This window comes from Prinia subflava, chromosome 4 (assembly GCF_021018805.1).
Source record: "Prinia subflava isolate CZ2003 ecotype Zambia chromosome 4, Cam_Psub_1.2, whole genome shotgun sequence".
Lineage (NCBI taxonomy): Eukaryota > Metazoa > Chordata > Aves > Passeriformes > Cisticolidae > Prinia > Prinia subflava.
Window position 1 is genome coordinate 13,668,167 of NC_086250.1, and position 8,484 is coordinate 13,676,650.

The window sequence follows — 8,484 nt, forward strand, 5'->3', positions numbered from 1 at the left end:
AGTTCATTCTATGAATAATAAAATAATAGTAATAATAATAAAATTCTAATGAAAGACTGCTTTGAATATGAATGGCAAGAGGGACACAGTTAGATATCTGGGAACTCTGGTTTGAAGGGTAGAAAAAGAAAGAATCTGTATTCCTGCAGTGGTTGCTGGTCAGCTGAAGTCCTTCACTGCTCTAAAACACCAAGTTTCTGTTTCTGATAATATTTCCAGATTGCTTTGGATGAGAAAAATGATTTTACCCCATGCAAACAAACATTAAGCAAGTGGAACTGAAGCAATATATTACATGTCAGAATAAGCTACTAAAAAACCGCAAGCAACCAAAAAACCACCTCATCAAATTCTGACAATGTTTTATGAAATTTGTGCCTTTTAGAGGTGATCCTAATTTTCCTTGAAACATACCTAGAATTGTCTTTGACTAGTGGAGGAATTTATGAATTTAACAGGGGAAAAACCCTTGGTTTCCCACTGAATTTGAGTAAGCTAAATGATTCTATAAGGAAAGTTTCCTGCTGTGCAAACCAGAGGATACAGATGGGGCAAGGGTTAGCACAGACTAAGCAGCAATAGCTGTCAGCATCCTTCACCACCACAACTACAGGACTGTTACGTGAGAGGTGACACCATGGCCAAACTTCAACTTGGAGTCACTCACAGTAATCTCAGGGGACAGAGCAGAAATCTGATGCAAAAACAGTTACCATGTGTTTGTTTCCCTGTAGGAAACCTCTCAGGCTTCTCTCAGAGTTTGACAAAGCTGAGAAACAAGAACCAGATAGATCAGGGCTTCTGACATCATCTGGAAAAAGCTCAATATCTTACACATTTCTTTATAGTAACAAATTGTCTTGTAGAATTTGACTAGGGATTGCTGTACATGCAGCCCAGCATGTCAAGGCAGGGAAAACCACATTCTCAGTTACTTATTCCCAAGGTCCCTGAATTCAAGAAAAAAGCTCTCATGGACCAGTAGATTGTGGAGGATGGTCCAGGGCCTGTTTTTGGCCAGATGTAGATTTTTGGTGCAGAGACTTCCTTCTCAGTTTTAGTAAGGGGCATTTATTTCCCTTTGCTACCAAGCCACTCTGAGCTCTGGATAACCCCAGACTCAACTCTTACCAAAAGCCCTGTGAAGCCTTTGGGATCACAGCATCCTTTGCAGCTGAAACACATCATATTTCTGTATGCAGAAAACACACATCTTCTGTGGGGCCTTAATGTTTTTAAAGAGAAAACTCCGATAGTCTGAAAAGTCTCTGGGAGCTCTTTCCTTTTTAATTCAGAAAGGTGGTGTTTGGCTGACGCTGGCAAGCAAACTCATATTTATGGAGTGCCCTCTCAGTGTCCCGTGGAATTTGCCATTTCCCCCATGACAGGCAGCACTATCTGTCACGAGCACAAATCCCCTGGTGCAGGAGCCCCGAGCCCCTGAGCTGCTCCCCTCTGCACACAGATGTGTGCACGCTCCCCGCTCCCAAAGCCACGGCGCCTTTTGGCAGGGAACTGCAGCAGCTGCACATCTGCAGAGGGGAAAGGCTTTCAGCAAAGGCTGGAGGGGGATCTCATCCTCCCCCCGCCCGCAAAGCAAGCTCAGCATTTGTTCCTCTCCAGATGACACCCCGATGGGTTGATTTAATCATTCACACATGCATGCCTGTCCACAGTGCTTCCAAAATACCAGGCCTGTGACAGCATCTCACCTGGACTGCTTATCAGCAAGCGCTTGGCAAGAGGCCTTGCAGGACAGGAAGAGAAAATCCATCTTCAAGGGCGCTGCTAATATAATATGATCCTACAGAATACAAGTGGGCGAGTGAGAGACCACTCGTGACGACGAAAACACCCAAGCACATGCTTAATTTTAAGTCTCTGCTCAAAGCATATCACAATCTTCAGTCAGCCTGAACTGCAGTTCCCAGCTTCCCAGAGCAGGAATGATGCACTGCACTGGGAGCCGGAGCACTGGGATGGGGGGGTTGAAGCAAGCACTGTGACCCACACGTCTGCCTGAACGATTTGCCAGACTAGGGGCACAGTACAGAACATTTAAATGCAGCAGGATTGCAGAAACACTTCACCACTTCTATTCCCAAAGGGAAAACTAATTAAAACACAGAGCATCTAGCCTTTTAAAGTTATTCTGGTTACAAAGAACAGCAAGTCCTTGCTCCCTGATACAGTGTCTCCAGTGGATTCAGTAAGTTTCTGGAAGCACAACCTATGTGCCTGAATTTGGTCAGGAGCCATCTGCTCTCTGGGGTCTGTAGGATCAGGAGTCTCAGGGTCTGGCAGGTCTCACCCAGAACTCTTTCAACCACTTCCAAGTGAGGTGGCACCTTTCCCCACTCAAGCTGCCCCTAACCCTCACCAGCTCTTGGCATTTTAAGTGTCTGGGCCAGATTTTCAAATGAGCTCAGAGCAAAGCTTTTGTGAGTGCCTCTCCAAGACCAGCTTTTCTGCCAGGCACAGTCTCCTGCACAGATATCCCACCAAGGCAAAGCCTCTCCAGGCAAGGTCAGCACCCACCCGCTGCCCTGTTCAGCCAATCTGATTGCTGACCATGATGCCTGATGAGGAGATGGGCACTGAAAATGCAGCTGCCAGCACCTCCTGGCAGAACCAGGAGTCATGCATAATGTACATTGACACTAGGCTCCATTCACATCAACACCTCTCTGCTGTACATCTTCCAGAGGGGATGAGAGCAGTGGAACAAACCTCCACCAGCATTAGCAATGCTGTTTGACAGAGGAGGCAACACTGGCCACAGTTAAAGGATGCCACACCTGAAAACAAAGCAGTGCTCCTGCAATGGCTCACGTGGCACCACCTGCCTCACCATGGCACAGCAGCAGCAGCAGTAAGGCCCTCCAGGCATCACAGAGAGGGCTGAACCACAGCTGGCTGACCTGTCCAGCTTCCTTCCTTTTGCCTTTCACTCTGATCTTCCATCACACATCCCAAAATGGCCCAGGCCCCTTACTCACCCTTCTAGATGAGATCTTGTCAGCACTGCACACGGAGTCAGCTGCATGAAGAGCCCATGGGATGGCCAGGGCCATCTGTTACGGGCTTTTCTCTCTGTGAGTTGGTGTTTTTATTTTAACTCCCTCTGCTTCTGGGCCCCTCTTCATCTCTCGCTCCTCCCATCTCCCTCTCTCCGCTCGTGAGGACAGAGTTTCCATCCTGGCCCTGGGCCAGCACATGAGTGGGCAAAGGCAGAGCTCAGGAAAAGCCATCTTCTGCTCCCTTTCATCACATAAACACTGCCAGTTCTCAGCCAGGAGCACAGGGCTGAGCCAGAGGCTGCCTGCAGTGCGGGGGGACTGAGGACCAGCATCTCCTGCCCGGGCTGGACACGGCGGCTTGGCTGCAGTGCAAACATCTCCTCTCTCAGCCCCTCTGCTCGCAGTGAGCAGCCTGAGCCCTGACCCCAGCCAAGGAATTGCCTGTTAGAAGGCAGACACAGATGCATCTCACATTCAGCAAAGGTCTTGTGTAACAGCATGTGCAGGTAACAGGTAACAGTCAAGCCAAATTCTTGTTTGTGCCAGCCATTAAAACAAGAAAACCAGAAGACCCCAGGCAAACCTGACTGGCAGTGCCCCAGCTCTGGGATGACAATCCTGCTCTAAGAAGGCCTCAAAGCTCTACTAGCTCCTAACAGGTTTAGTCAGTAAAAACTGACCTTAAATCACTGCTAACTCTTGCATCTGCTTTGCTAAATCCTTGAAAGTAAAAGTATGCCAGCTCCAGCTGGTTTCCCTAACCTGGGGAGGGGAACAAGCACTGAAGCAAAGAATGGAGATTATACCAGCACCCACAGCATTCATTCCAGCAGGACATTACTCTTTCAAGCCTCTGCCCTTCCAACAATGCTTGACTTCCTTCTCAACCAGGGGACAGTACTATTTTCAGAAAAGACAGCAATTATGTCCTCAGTACATGTTATCTATAAAAGAAAGCAGTCACAGTGTTTCAAACTTCTTGCAAGGAAGAATTCCCTGAGCCTCCTTTTGGGGTTGTTGTTGCACACACACAGGACCCCACTTATGCCCAGACAATGTTGAGGCAAAGTATTCTCCTCAGAGCAGCACAAACCCGGGGGATTCAGCACAGGATCGCCCCAGCCATCATGCCAGGATTATCCCAAGAGCACAAGCTCTGTGAGAAACTGCAAGGATGACTAGAATCACACACAGAGCTGCTCAGAGCTGTCTGGCAGATGATGGCAGAGACCCAAAGGTGTCTTGCTGTCATGAGCAAGAGTTCCCAGTGAGCTTCAGCTCACTGAAAGACACAAACTGGTGAAAACTCACATGGGTGCAGGTAAGTATGCACTGCTGTGATCAGGAAAGGCCTGGGGAATTATCACTTTCACCTCATCAGTCCCATGCCCACAGACACAGAGCACCTGGACCCAACAGAGTGATGAACCATGTAAAGGCTGGGAGAGACCTTGAATAGGCCCAGCCTGTAGGACCTTATGTATTTATTTATGTAAGACACTGATGATGCCTTTTAGTGCTTTATGTAGAGAGACCTTGAATTGAGGAACTGATCCTCAGCCTGCTCTGTGCTGGGCTTCCACCAAAGGACACAGGCCTCAGTTGAAATCCCAGCCTGTAGAGCTCAGAGGCTCCAGGGACTCCAGATTGTCTTAGGAACTCACTTCAAGGTCACCCAGGACCCCTGCAGAAGCTACATTTCAAAAGCACAGCCTTCACAAAGTGAAGGGAGTTCAGTCATACCGTCATCTTCACTAAAACCTGGGCTGAAGCCACCCCCAAATACCATGCACATCTTCACATTTCAGCTTTGTTTCAATTTCCAGGAGCTGATAAAGCATCTCCAAGGTGAAGATCAGAAAAAAAAAATCCCAAAATCAAGATCAATGTGGTATTGCCCTTTCCATTGCACTTCAGAGCTACAGTAAAGGAAACACAGTCTCTTTTCCTGCTTTGAGCTGTAGAAGAGTGCTTACAGATACCTCAGACGAAATGTTATTCGAGCTGTATCTAAGCAAAGCCAGGGTCACTTATTTACTCTCCAGACTTGAATGAAACAAGCAATTTCTTTCCAGCTCCATCCCACTCCCTCCTTCCCTCCAGAGAGTCTTCTCAGCCTGTAAGGAACTGCTATGCAAGTGCATTAAAAGTCCTATTTCAGCATTTCTTCCACAGTCGAGGGCTCTTCCAGCCAGCTCTTGGGATCCTGCCAACAGACATAGCAGCCACTAGTACTTAAATCCTTCCGCTAAAAAACAACTCACACCCCAGTTCTGAAGGCCCAAGATCATCACAATTAACCAGCTTCAGCAGGAGTTTAAGGGAGGTTCTTCTCCACTCTCATGGCCTTGATGGCACACTACATAGCCTTTTCTCCCCTTGGTCTGGCCTCCACTTAGGAAGGAGCAGCTTCCACGCGGTTCCAGTCAGGAAATAAATGTCAGGTGTTACAAAAGGAAGGGAGAACCAGCTGCTTTGAATGATGCGTTCAGGGGATCCAAAAGAACACGGCACTTATCAGACACTTCTGAAATGCCCAGCATCTCTCCATCTTTCAGAAACTGCCTTTGTTGTGTGACGATTTCATTGGCAAATTTCTTAAATTTGGGGAAGGATTGAGTTTGCGCCTGTGCTCCCAGAGTGCCCAGCAAAATACAGATTTTAAGTCCTATCCATATGAATAAGTTGTTATGGCTGATATTAAGAATAACGCGTTGGAAAAGCTACTCCTGGACTAAGATCATCTCTGAAAAACACAGCTTATGTGGTCTTCATTTATTACCTCCTTGTCAAAATGAATATTTCTAACACGCAAATACACCAGGCATGGGAGAAAGACCTTTGTAAGTGTAGTGTCAGACACTATTGCAATTGTCTGACAAAGGATCTAAATGCTCTTCTTGTCTCTGGAGAACAGAAAGCACACACAAAGGTTGTCTTTGCAGACAAAACGTCCTAAAAGCTTTCCCAAGGCAGCGAGCTGGGGGCAGTACCCAAAGCAGCACTTTGGGACACTCCACATGCACTTGTGGTCCACAAGGAATACCTTGGATCTGAGCTGCTGAGCAGGGAGGATCTTCTGCGTGGACTGCTAGGACATGGATGTGCTGAAGGCCAAGCCAGGCTTCAGCACACAACCTTCTCACCCACGCAGGCAGAGAGAGGTCCCAGCAGGGCCATAAATCTTTACTCTGCTTTTTGCATCCCTGGCCACTCCAGCGCCCTTTGTTTTCAGAGCTTTCTCTTCCGTTTCTCAAAAAGGCGCTCTCTTACCCTGGGAAACCCTGTGGCTTTTCTCTCATTTCCATACTTAGCGTTTTCAGTTGCTTCCAAGCCTGACCCAGCATAACAGTGATCCATTTCCACAGGCTGAAACGCTGCCTGGATTATTTTGAAAACCCAAACAACAGCCCAACGTGCACCAAACCCCATAAACACTACCCCAAATGACAACAATTCAGAACACAGCACAAGGGTGGAGGAAATGCATTCCTTTCCTCTGCCAGGAGGCAATAACAGCTCCCTTTTTGGTGGTTCAGAAAACAGAGCCAGTACACATTATTGGACCTCACTACCACACACCAAGAACCAGCGGTCAGTAAGGTGGCAGCCAACACAGAAAACAGCTTTTTAATCCACCATCAACACCAGCAGCTCCCCTCAGAGGAGCAAATAAAAGCCCCATGCAAATCCCTCTGGTCATCTCTTTATCCTTCCAGCTGAGTTCCAGGCTGGAGATGCTCTTCTCTAAAAGCAACAAACTTAAACTACTTAAATGGCAATAGTAAAGGTGGCTGGGAATAACTCAGGGTCAGGAACAACTGGCTGACCTGTCTTGGAAACAAGCTGTGTTCTTGTAAAGAGCAGAATTAAGGGCCCAGGTTCAGCCCTTAGACCCTGCCCCTGTGAGGGGGCTCCAGTGCAGACCCCAGCAGTCAGAAAGCCTCACTCCCCCGCGACCATCACTTTTCCAGCACCAAGCATCAAGATGCTTACTGGACACTCAAAAAGCCAAAACCTCTGAAGGTGTCCCAAACACAGCTGGCATGGTTTTACGTCCCAGCTTGCATTTGACACCTTGGGACCACGGCAGCAGCCAGCTGTAACTTCCTTGTTCCCTCCCCAAACAACTTTCCCCTCCACCAACTCCATCCCTAACCCATTAGCGCCCATTATCCCTGGGTACAAGAGCGGGAAGGCAGGAAAGCGTTTTTCTCGCCAGGACAGGTGAATGCTCCCAGCGATCACCACCGGGAGTCAGAAATGCCCCCTGATAAGGCACAGGCTGCACACAGCCGCTGCCGTTCCTTCCAGCAGAAGGCAAGGGAAGAGGAAAGCAGGCTGTCCAGAGCAGAGAAGTGCACGGCTAGTATCACTGGGGGATTCAGGGTTTTGCCGAACCGAGAACTCCGGCTGTTTGCTCCAGCAGGGCCCGGACTTCCCCCAAAGAATGTGTTTAGCGTTTCCTCCACTGTTTTGTGCTGCAGACCGAGGCAGAGTGGAGTTCACTCAGGGGCCCCGTGCTGGGTGGCGGGGCTGCCGCCGCTCCTCCGCCCCCGCCCCGCTCGGGTCGGCTTCTCAGCGGCCCCCGGGCCCCCCTGCCCCTCTCCCCCGCCGAGCCCCGCTCCGGCAGCGGGCCCGGCCCTCCCGCGCCCGGCAGGAGCAGCAGCCCCCGGTCCCGGCGGGAAAGCGGCGCTGCCGGGAGCGCGGGGGATTCGGCCCCACTTTCCCCCTCTGCAGCCGGGATGAGGAAAAGCCAGTTTGGGGCGGAAGGGAAGAGGGAACGGGAGGTTTTTTGCAGCGGCACCTCTGCGCGCTCTCCCGCGCTCGCGTCCCCTCGGCGCCCCCCTACCTTCCTCGGCGGCGGCAGCGGAGCGGGGGGGCCGTGTCGCGACATGACGGCGGCGGCGCCCGGCTGGCGGCTGCGGACCCGCGGCTGGGGGCTCCGCGCCCGCCCCCGCCGCCACCACCGGCCCCGGCCCCGGCCGCCCTCCGGCGGGAGCGCCGCCCCGTCCCGCCCCGGCCCGGCCCGCCCCGCCCCGCCGAGGCAGCCGCGCCCGCCCCTCGCTCCGGGCTCGGAGCGTCCTGTGCTGCCCGCCCGGGGGAACGGGGATGCCCGGGGGAAGCGATGCGGGTGCCGGCGTCGAGGCCAGCAGGGCAAGCCGGAGCTGAGTGAAAAGCCGCCGTTCTCGTTGCACACTGAAAGATTTCGGGGGAAACGTAGAAAGTCCTGAGTTGCTGTTAACCCAGTAGCTGTCACTGGCACGGCTTCCCGCGGCCGATCGGGACACAGGCTCATCGCGGGAGAGCAGCTGGCCAGGAGTGCTTCAAACCTGCGATTTCTATCCCCTGATCTGAGACTGGGTATGGGGGAAAGGTTCTTCGCCCGGGGGGTGGTCAGGTACTGGAACAGGCTCCCCAGGGCCGTGGTCACAGCACCGAGCCTGACAGAGCTCAGGAAAGG

At 51.2% G+C, this 8,484-nt stretch overlaps 1 protein-coding gene across 1 annotated transcript in view; it reads right to left on the reverse strand.

Moving 5' to 3' along the window:
* The window catches only part of DENND2A (DENN domain containing 2A), a 57,243-nt gene extending 49,212 nt beyond the window's left edge, over nt 1-8,031 (reverse strand). Inside the window, exon 1 of the mRNA XM_063395570.1 lies at nt 7,873-8,031. The gene's annotated coding sequence lies outside the window, so the exon portion shown is untranslated. The remainder of the gene's footprint in view (nt 1-7,872) is intronic.
* Between the last annotated feature and the right edge of the window lie 453 nt (nt 8,032-8,484).